At 48.9% G+C, this 11,124-nt stretch overlaps 2 long non-coding RNA genes across 6 annotated transcripts; one reads left to right on the top strand and one right to left on the bottom strand.

Moving 5' to 3' along the window:
- Window positions 1-219: 219 nt before the first annotated feature.
- LOC141574990 (uncharacterized) lies at window positions 220-7,645 on the bottom strand. 5 transcript variants are annotated; one of them, XR_012502191.1, is made up of 4 exons: window positions 7,406-7,645; window positions 5,784-6,016; window positions 3,481-3,647; window positions 220-2,653 (listed from the first exon to the last, which is right to left on the bottom strand). It is a non-coding gene; the product is annotated as an uncharacterized LOC141574990 (long non-coding RNA). The 5 variants fall into 5 exon arrangements; XR_012502190.1 differs by having other exon boundaries at window positions 221-2,653; window positions 3,546-3,647; XR_012502193.1 differs by lacking the exon at window positions 3,481-3,647 and having other exon boundaries at window positions 227-1,615; window positions 2,524-2,653; window positions 7,406-7,644.
- Window positions 7,646-7,777: 132 nt separating this feature from the next.
- Window positions 7,778-11,117, top strand: LOC141574972 (uncharacterized). Its single transcript, XR_012502149.1, has 4 exons — window positions 7,778-7,981; window positions 9,408-9,493; window positions 9,704-9,786; window positions 10,404-11,117. It is a non-coding gene; the product is annotated as an uncharacterized LOC141574972 (long non-coding RNA).
- Window positions 11,118-11,124: the final 7 nt, after the last annotated feature.

Below are 11,124 nucleotides of genomic sequence, written 5' to 3'. Positions count from 1 at the left end.
AGGGGGAACGGATAGCACTGTGAGGACCTCGGCCATGAAAGGGAAGAGAAATCACAGTGACAGCTGGAGCGGTGTCGGCGTTAAAAGCTGCGGGCTGTTTTTTTTAATTTTATTAATTACCAATATATATTGACAGATTTCTTATTTTATTAAAGATTATGTTCCATGTCATATAACAGGATAGAGTATGCTATTATTTATTAAATAATACATAATAGAAGATATGCTAGCATATTATCTTCTGTTTATTTATTAGCAGATAGTATATAATACATATGTAGGTGTTTATATACATAATATATAATTCAGGCATCTATATAATATATAACCCATAACAAATGATTATGATTAATATATAATATAACAAGATTACATAACAATAATGGTGTAATATTACCCATTGTATGTCTTGGTTCATGACACATTCTCATCTTAGGTGCCTGTCAGAGGTATTTATGTATTAAAATTAATATTATAAGACACAGTTATGAACCTATCACCCAGCATCATAACAGGAATATTGACAGTGACATACTGTGTCCTCTTTCCCTATCCTGCTCTTGGCCTCTTCTCACAGGAAGTAACCAGCATCCTGAATCCTGGCTTACCCTTGCCTTGTGTTACTTTCACACACACAACATTTAAGATCAGTTAAAACAAATGAACTGCAGGTACATGCAATGAAGTGGATGAATCACACACTCCATGTTAAATTGAAAAAGTAACCCCTAGAAGGTAGCCGATAGTGTGCTATGCTTTTAACTGTGTATATATATGTCAACTAAACTCACTGAATTAAGAACAACTACAGCTAGAGTCCAGGTGGGAGAGGGACAGCTAAAAGGTGAGGTGAGCAGATTTGCTGCAGGTGAGCGAGTTCCTTTCCAGTGACATGTCATTCTCTCTGAAGCAGGAGGCAAGGCCATCTGCTGGGAGTCAGGGAAGAGACAGAGGGAAGGTTAGAGGTGTGCAGAGAGCAGAGGATGTTGACACCACTGAGTGATAAGTGGGGAAATGTGCTCACTAGAGAAATCCTGGAGGATTGCCTGGCAGCGGCAACATGGTGGGCATTGATTTGTAGTCTTGGAAATCTGTGCTGAGAGAGCCTGCTGCCTGCAGGCTCAGAACAAGTAGAGCTGGGTGAACCGAGATGGAAGTCGGCCTGGTGAGGAACTGAAAAGGTCAAGGCTCAAGGGGGTTTTGTCTGTCATAAAGAGAGTGCTGACTGTGGATGCAGAGCTGGAAGGTGGGGAAGTGGAAGTAAGAGGAACGTGGACAGGCAGGAAAGCAGAGGAGTCAGCGCATGATGCCCCAGTGAGGGTGAAGGAGGGCCAGGGAGGCTGGTGGAGAAGAAGCTGGACGGCTAGAGGTGGGCACTTAAAGGAGAGAGGCTGGACCTGGGGTGGAGACACGCCCGGGTATGAGCCCGGGGGTAGGGTGAATGGGGGGTGGCTGGCTCAGGCTGACGGAGAAGAAGACCCTACAATGACCATACTGGGTGGTGGAAGGAGAATGAACTTTGACGTCTTGATGGTAGGAGGCGAGGCAATACAGAGCTGGTGGTCCAGGTGCTCCTGACTGAGGCAGATGAGCAGGGAGGCCAGGGTGGCAGGCACTGCTAGGAAAGGATCTGGCTTTTCCATGTGCTCCCACGAGGGGAGGAGCAATCATCTGAAGGTGGAAAGTGAGCACAAGGAGGCCAACCCAGGCTCCTGATCAAACGGGGGGTGTGAAGGTGCAAAGCGTCAACTCCAGAGATGGTGGCCCAGGAAGCAGGGACCACGGGTGAAGTGAGGGGGCACTCAGAGAAGAGAGGGAGAAGAGTCTTCTGGGTGTAGGGGGAAGAGAGGCCCCAGGACAAAGGAGCACAGAGGCACAGTGATGAGGATGGACTGGCTCTATGGTGACACTGCAGGGATGGCTGGATCTTTGTCCTGAGGGCTTAGGTTGGGGGGACTACTGGCCTCATGAGGATCCCCCTCTCAGCAGCCTGGACAGAGGCTCTCGCTCCTGAGAGCTGTGTGGCCACCACTGTTCCCGGAGGGGCTCTGCCTCCATCTTCTCTTATCAGACGTTCCTGCCCAGCCCCCGACCGCCAGCGAGGGAGCCTGGGCCTCGCAGCTGTTTGCCGTGGAGGGACACAGGCTCCTCGGAGGAGCAGGCGGATCTTACTTTGCTCCGTAACCCAGGGCCTAGCAAAGCGCCAGCCCATGTGTGGGCCATGTAGGGGCTCGGATACTTACTATACTAACTCAAAGCAGTAGAATTGCAGAGCTGGAGGAAGTGACCACTGAGCTCACAGAGTTCACTGCCCACACCCCCAATCTACAGGTGAGGAATCAGAGACCAAGCAGTGAAGCAGCCTTGGCCAAGGTCACGCTGCTCGTAAATGCTGGCCTGTGTCGGGCATGCCAAGTGATGAGCTGCAGTGAAGGGGCTGAGAGGGGTCTCTGGGGCCAGAGAGCTCGGGTTCAAGTCCCAGCTCTGCCATTTATTAGCCGTGTGATTAATGAATGTCCTTACCTTTAAAGTGGAACTCATAGTGTTGCCAACTCATTGGGTTGTCATGAACACAGCGTTCCTGGAACAGCAGGACAGAGTTCTGTAAGGGTTTGCTGTTGCTTTGGTTATGATTATTATCACCAAGTGAACCCTGAAATGAAGAACAAAGGCAGCAAGAATTTTTATTTTAAAGGATTTTCAAATCCTCTGATGAATGCTTCATTTCATCTATTCAAGTTTTCATTTGACCCTTATTAACAACTACACAATGGATGACTTTTGAGGCAATCTTGCTTCATGTCTTTAATTCTCACTAACGACACAGGCTATTTAACAGGCAGCAGTTTCTTTTCCAGGAAGAGGGACAAAAAGTTAAAAATGACTCAGTGCCTCTCGGTCCCCAGTGAGTTGGTTGTGACCTGTCAACCCAGCTTTGGGGAAGTGCCCGCTCCCCCTGGGCCCACTGAGCTGCCCCGCAGCCTCCAAAGGGTGCCGTACCCCCACACGAATCCAGTCTCTTGGTTCCTATCTTTGCTTCAGATCCCTCAAGGACTGCCCATGACCCAGGGCCCCATCTGCCCCACCAGCCTTGGCTGCTGGACTCCAGGACACCATCCTGGGTCTCAACCATCCCCTGTTCCTATGACCGCCCCACTACTCTACATTTTGTCCTTCAGGTGTGGGCTTCTGTGGCTCGCCACAGAGCAGGGGTCTCCCCGTCCTCCACCTTGGGTAACTGCATCGTCCTGCACGGTGCCTAGGGAACCGGTGTGGAGGCAGGAAGAATACAGAACAACAGGTGCTCAGAGGGGCTGCCTTTCCCACTGCAGGGGCCCTAGAGAGCTTTCTCCCAGCTGGTTATTCACAGGCGCTGAAGCTGTGGAATCTCGATCTCACCAATTTAAAGGGCATCATCACTAATTACAAAAGCAATCATTTCTTCAGTAGCAAAAAGAGAAAAGACTTTGTGTTCCCCACCTCCAACTGTTTTCCTCCACCTTCAGATGTTTCCCATCTCTGGGCAAGGGTAGAATGCAACTCACAGAATATTATTTTTCAATGTCTTTTCCCACTCTGAAGATTGCTTTCCCAGAACCGATGAAGGCTAGAATGGTTTAGCTTCCCTGGACTGAGGATTCAGAGGCCTGGGGGGAAGGGGGGAGGGGGAGGTGAGATAACTCAGCAATATTGAACCTAACAGAGACATTAAAAGGTTCTATTCTAAACAGAAAGGAAGCAGGATGCTATAGAAACAGGAAAACCATAGTTGGAAATGCAATAACGAGTTGCAAGAGAATAAACACAAAGATGTAAAAATGAAAAAGGACATCAAAATAAAAAAAGTTGGGAATGGGAGAGGGGAGCAAGAAAATGTAGATTTTTTTCTTTCTTTTTTTTCTTCGTTATTCTTAGGATGTGTTGGAGCCTACGTGATTATCAGTCTAAAGGAAATAGATATAGTAATGGGCTGATATATTTGAAGAATAAGGTAACCACAAATCAAAAGCATACAATAGAGTCGCAAAAAAACCAAAAAGAAACAAACTCAAAATGGCTTAAAGACTTAAATATTAGACACGACACTATAAACTTCTCACAAGAAAACATAGGCAAAACATTATTTGACATACATCTCAGCAATGTTTTCGTAGGGCAACCTAAGCAACCCAAGCAACAGAAATAAAAGCCAAAATAAATAAATGAGACCTAATTAAACTTATAAACTTTTGCACAGCAATAGAAACCATAAGTAAAACTAAAAGACAACCTATGGAATGGGAGAAAATATTTGCAAAAGATGAGACTGACCATGGCTTAATTTCTAGACTATATAAATAGTCCATACAACTTAATAAGAAAAAAATAAACAACCAAATCCAAAAATGGGCAGAACAACTAAACAAGCAATTCTCCAATGAAGACACACAGATGGCCAATAGGCATATAAAAAATGCTTAATATCGTTCAATTATCAGAGAAATGCAGCTCAAAACTACAATGTTATCATCTCACACCAGTCAGAATGGCCATCATTCAAAAGTCCACAAACCATAAATGCCGGAGAGGCTGTGGAGAAAAGGAAACCCTCCTACATTGTTGGTGGGAATGTAGTTTGGTGCAGCCACTGTGGAAAACAGTATGGAGATTCCTCAAAAGACAAAAAAAAAAAAAAAAAAAAAAAGGCTTATCACCTAATCCAGCAATCCCACTCCTGGGCATATATCCAGAGGGAACCTTCATTCCAAAAGATACCTGCACCCCAATTTTCACAGGAGCACTGTTTACAATGGCCAAGACATAGAAGCAACCTAAACATTCACTGACAGATGACTGGATAAAGATGTGGTATTTAGATATAACAGAATATTACTCAGTCATAACAAAGAAGGAAATAAGGCCATTTACAGCAACATGGATGGAACTGGAGATTATCTCACTAAGTGAAATAAGTCAGACAAAGACAAGTATCATATGATATCATTTATATGTGGAATTTTTAAAAAAATGATACAAATGAACTTATCTATAAAACAAAAAACAGACTCACAGACTTATAAAACAAACTTAGGAGTTTGGGATTAACAGATACAAATTACTATATGTAAAACAGACAAACGACAAGGATTCACTGTAGAACACAGGGAAGAATATTCAGTATCTTGCAACCTATAATGGAAAAGAACCTGAAAAAGAATAGACTATGTATATGTACAACTGAATCACTATGCTGCATACCTGAAACTAACAAAACAGCTGTACAACTGAAACTAACAAAACATTGTAAATCAATCACATTTCAATCTAAAAAAAATTGATAAGCTCTAAATACCTTTATTCAAAGAAAATCTTGAACTCTTCCCTCTTACAAAATTTAAAATGGGTAGCTTGAGCAGGACCAAATTATACTGGATGGGCAGTTACATATCTTCTCCAGCACGTGGCCCATGCTACACACACATCGTGTTTTCCTACAGGTAAGAACAGTCCTGACTGCACAGCGAGCGACTCTTTCTGGGACAAGGGCCTCTGTGGCAGTGGCCTCCTTGTCACCGCTCCATCTCACCAGGAGGCCAGGGTTTTCAGAGGGGAGGGGACATAGAGCTCATACACTTCAAATTGATTTCCCGAAAAAACTATGGAAAAACCAAATTCACCTGCAGTGTAGGAAACATGAGCAGGGCCCCTAAGCAGACCGACAAGCCCAAAGTAAGATGGCCCGATGTTCAGATCGGAACCAGAACAAAGACCACCTGGCCCCAGTTAAATGACCACCACCTCACCTGCAATGAACTGCTCGTACTCAATGTCAGGGATGTTTCTGTTGAGACTTGGGAGGTCAAAGGAGTCGGACCAGGAATCGGGGCTCTGCCAGTGGTAGAGGTGGCCCCAAGGGAATAGCACCAGTACCGGCTCTTCCATCTTCAGCAGGGTCTTCAGGAGGAAGGCAATGTGGATGCAGACGTTCCTACGGAGGTTGAAGCCCTCTGGAGGGTTGAAGTCACACAGAAGGTACCTGGCAGGGAGCAAAGGAGAGCGGGTCTTCAGGGCCAGGCCTCTGCACAGGAATCCCGGCTTAGATAGAACAGATACAACGGGGATCCCTGCACAGCCCATGGCCTAGACTCCAGACACATTCAGCAGCTTCTGGTTTGTAAAGTGGAGGCACTGCCCACCCATCTCCATGTGGCCAATTACTTCAAGTCCGGGAGCAGTTGCGGAAGACATCTTGGCATCCGTCTAACACCACTAAGCACCCGACTAGCATCTGAGCACCCGTTCTCCAGGGGCTCTCAAACTTCTTGTTCTACAGAACCCTATACACTCTTAACAATTACTGAGAACTCCAAAAGGCTGCTATTTATGTGAGTTTAATCTATCAATATTTCCTGTGTTAGAAGTTAAAAAAGAAGTTAGAAAAAGTGTATGAATTCACTTAAAAATATTAACAATCTACTGTATGTTACCATTAATACTCTTAAACAAAATATAATTCTATTTTTCAAAAGAAAAATCATTAGTGAGAAGAATAGCAGTGATTTTAATTTCTGCAAATCTCTTTTGGACTGGTGAGAGCTGAATTCTCCTATCTGCCTCTGCATTCCCTGTTTTGTGATATCGCAGGCCAGGTTTTCCCTGGAAAACCCCGCAGGAACTCGGGAGAGCAAGAGTGTGCAAAAGGCAGGTGACATCCCGGCGTTTCTATGAAAATGGGCTTGCACCTCAGGGGCCTTGGATACACTTTGATAACTGCTGCCCTATCCAAGGCGAGACTCTTCTACACAAGAGCCAGGCAAGGGTCCTGGATTCTGTAATGAGTTACCGCCACCACACCCCTCCCTTCTCTGTGTGTTTCTCACAACCTCCATTACTGCAGATGAGGATGTAATCCTCAACTGGGGCCTCTAATCCCAGAAGACTGCTAACTTCAAGAGGGAGGGTCCCATCTACCATCCCTACACCCCGCATAGTTTCTTTTGAGTCAAGCCCTAGATAACTGCTTATCGGCACTGACCCTTGTGTCTTATTCCTGACGTTGACTGAAGGAACCAACATCTGGATGGAACTGAAATTTCCCTGCAGATAAACAAGGCTGATAAGCCACCCCATTCCAACATCTGATTCTGGGGCTCTTCAAAACCCGGGTAAGGCCCCGCTTCATCTAAGATGGGTCCTCCGCCTGCCCTTCCCGGGGGTTTCTGGGAGGCCGCGGCCACCAAGGGCGACCCAGACTCGCGGCCCCTGCCCCAGGGCCTGAGGGGGAGGAAAGCTTGAGGCTGTGCCCAAGCCCTGCCCCGCCCCACCCCAACACGCTCCCCGGCACCACAGCCCTCCCCGGCCACCGCCCCAACCCCGATCCCACCCCGGTTCATGTCCGCCGGCCCCGCCGACGGCGCGGACGTACGTTTACCGTCTGTGGGACGCCGCCCCAGACAGGATGTCGGCCGCCGACTGACCAGGCCAGAACTAGTCGCCCGGCCGAGCAAGCCGCCAACCCCAGCAGCAAGCACCGCCATGGTCCCGGGCAGCTGCACACTTCCGGAGCCCGCTACCCGCCCCAGAAGCGCACGCCGGCCCGCGCAGAGCGTGGCGCCTGTAACCATGGCAACTCCGCGGGGCCCTCCCCTAGCGCTTGCGTCGTGCGTCCTCCCGAGTCTAGTTGTGCGAGGGCAGAACTTGCGGAGCCAATGGGAGCCAGGGCGCAGCCAGGACGGGGGTGGGGGGAGGCTTATGGGACAGCTGGGCGGGGCCGGGGGGGCGGGGCCGCGCGGAAGTCCTGACCTGCAGTTGGCGCCGGCCGGAGGCTGGGGCGTTGCTGCCACCAGTGGGCGGGGCAGCGGGGCAGCCGGGCGGGGGCACCCTCACCTGTCCGTGTGTGGGGATCAGCCTGGGCTCCGCGGCCTCCGCTTGCACCGGACGTGGACCCAGGCTACCGGTGGGCAAGATAGAGGACTGAGCCCAGGCACGCACGGCTGGCCAGGTAAGGCACCTGAAGTGCAGATCCGCCAGGCCCGCTGCCGGCCTTGAATACGCGCTGCTAGGCAGTTTCCAAGAAGACGGGATCTGTCATAAGAGGGGAGGTAGGGCTTGGGTGCCAGATGTTGGGTTGGGTGCAGTCTCACAGGAGAGCCACGGTGAGAGGGCGCAGAGCGGCCCCTGTGTTGGCGGGGCTAAGAGTTTGGGGTATAGGGTCGGGGTGGTATGTGCCTTTCTCTGTGGTCTCCTCACTCCAGAGCAAGGGGCTCTGCTTCCCCCCTCCCCTCACTGCACTCCCTGCCTTCCCCAGCACCACCTGGGGTGTGGTCATGTCGGGGCAGGGAAGGCCCAGGGAAGGGGCTCATTCAGGGGCAGGGGCCACTCTGCAGGGATGCTGGACCTGACAGCAATGCAGTGCTTCAGAACTCCCCTGGGCTGGGTTTCTAACCAGTGGGATGGAAGGGCCTTTCCTTCCTGGGGTGCAGTTGGGGGAACTAGATACGTCATGAATGTCAGCCCTGAAAATGGAGGCTGCGCTACATCCATTCTTGGAAAGAAAAATCAGGCCCTTCCAGCCCAGGTGACTCAGAAAGTCAGTCAGCAATGTTCGGGGTCCCCAGTTTAGGCTTTCAATTAGAGCTGAGCGGCTCAGGAGGCCAGATCCCTGTCCGTGGCTCCAGGAGTAGGCTTTCTGCTGGGGGACAGGATCCTCACAAACACCTGTGTCTTTGTGGGTCACTCCCCTCTGACAAGCTGGGAGGCAGGGTGCAGTTGTGGGAAATCATGTTTCCATGAGGAGAGGGCCACCAAGTGGTGGGGGCACAGGAGACAGTGAGAAAGAGTCCCGCAGCCTTTCTGGAATCAAAAAACTGGCAAATGTGAAAAAGTGCATAATTTGTTTTATTGAACAGGCTGCTTATGTACGTTTGGAGGGCCAGGTTCAAGGACTCTGCATCCCTCCAGGACAATAGCCTCAAGAGAAGAACAGACAGAGCAGGAAGAGATGTGGGGTTTCTCCCAGGAATGAGGCAGAACAGGGATTTCTGCAGATTTGCAAGGAGACCCCGACCGCTGAGCACAGGGTTACAACCCCACGTGACCCTTGTCGTGTTTGGCTTGGGCTCTGGGTCTGGCCTGATCATGTATTCTTCCAGCTGAGTTCCAGAAATTCAGAGGGTAGACTTAGAGAGGCTGAGCTTGGAACCCGGTGTGGAGACGGAGGGTCCTTTATCCTGAGTCCCCTCAGCCTAATCACTGTAGCTGAGTTCCAACACCACCCAGGCCCCCAGCGTGGTCGTGGAGGGAGAGCAAGCCTGGCAGGTGACCCAGGGGTCCCACTGCTGTGCCCCTCCCTTATCTTTGTTCCCTTTCACCCCGGAAGGTGTGATTGTCTCATGTCATGGTGACAAGCCATCTCTCTTCTCTGTCAGGTGGGATCCCCACCCCCGCTCAGCCTTCTTTCTGCATGGATGCTGAAGGACCAGGCTCACTTGAAGTTCTGAGTTTGAGCAGTAAGGTGGAAACAAAGAAACCAATGGAAACAAAGAAACAAGTCATTGTGGCAAAGATCCCCACCACAGAGAAGCTGCCCTGAGTGGAAGGGAGGGTGTGGGCATGCCCATTTGTTTCGTGTCTCCCAGTGCTCTTCGCTTTCTTATTGCAGACCTGCATGGTTACAACAAAATGATCTGCAAAACTGAAAATATTTACTCTCTGGCTTTTACAGAAAAGGCTGACCAGCCTCTGGTTCCCGTACCGGTCAACTGATTGGAGTACCTTTCCAGTTTGGAAACATCTGGGCAGGCCCAGGTTTGCAAAATTCTTTAAGAGTAGTTATGGAGTTTTGCTTCTAAACATTTTTATGGCTGTATACTTCTGAGCTGAGGTTGTGCTGTGTAATTCTGAGCCAGGATTTTCTCAAACTGTTTCTTATTTCTTATACCGGACACCCCTAAATTCCAAGGGGGATGGGATGTTAAGGAAGCCATGGAGTTTAGGAAAAAGATACAGATTTCATTTCCATTTAAGCATCGATGTATCTCCATCCTAGGCAGTATCGGTTCTGTGGTATTGATAGGGGAACTAAATAGCAACCAAATTTATAGAAAATAGTGGGTCATTGGGTACACAAGTTCTTCTTTTCAACATTTTTGTAGTGTTTGCAGTTTAAGATGACCGTTCCTGAGAAACAGGCAGCCTCTTAGAATGAAATAGCATTTTCCCTGAACCATACTCAATTTTTACTTCGTAGACAGCAGGAAGGGCAATCACACATCCAACACTTGGGGACCTCAAAGATAAAACGTAACTTTCTGAGAGCACACTCCCCCCGTCTCCCTCTGCTCTTTTCACTGTCCCATTGTCCCTGAAGGCTCTTTCGTATCTTCTGCTCATGACTCCAGTAACTCTTCCTTCTCGTCCCTCAGCTGGTAAGTTTACTTTTCTACTTTGACCAAGCAAACTGAAGCCAACAGAAGAGAACTTTCACCAGCAACTCCCAGCACTTCCGCTCGCCTTCGGATGTCTGTGACCTCACTCTCGCTGCCCCACCTCTTATTACAGGTGACATCGAAAGCCAGATCATCCAAAAGTCACCAGGGGGCCCATCCATACAATCTTCTCCGGGCTGTCACTCCCACATCCATCCTCTCTGTCACTACCTCATCTATTTTGTTCTCCTGCTAGTTGGCTCCTATCAGTATATAAAAGTCCATCCTCTTAAAAGAAACAAACAGCACTCCTTGACTCTAATTGTCCCCCACCAATTGCCACCCCATGTCTTTGCAGCAAATCTTTAATGAGTCGTTTAAACTCACTGTCTGCATATTCTCTTGAGCCATTGCCTTTTGCACCCACTCTGGCTTTTCCCCTGATCCCTCGCTCTATGGAAACTGCTCTGTCAAGGCCATCAGTGACCCCACGTTGCTAAATATAGTGGTCAGTTTTTAGTCTTCATCATGCGTGGCCCTTTGGCAGCATTTGACCCAGCTCTTCCATTTCTCCTCCCCCGTGTTCCTGCTTCACTTGGCCTCCAGCCCATCGCTCTGCTTTCGATCCACTGGCTGGTCTTTTGCCAACGTCTCCTCTTTTTTCCAAATATTTACTGCGAATGTGCCTCGGAGTTGGGTCCTGGGTCTCTCCTCTATC

This window comes from Camelus bactrianus, chromosome 25 (assembly GCF_048773025.1).
Source record: "Camelus bactrianus isolate YW-2024 breed Bactrian camel chromosome 25, ASM4877302v1, whole genome shotgun sequence".
Taxonomy (NCBI): Eukaryota; Metazoa; Chordata; class Mammalia; order Artiodactyla; family Camelidae; genus Camelus; species Camelus bactrianus.
The sequence above is the reverse complement of the archived record's forward strand: the minus strand, read 5'-3'. Positions and strand labels throughout refer to the sequence as shown.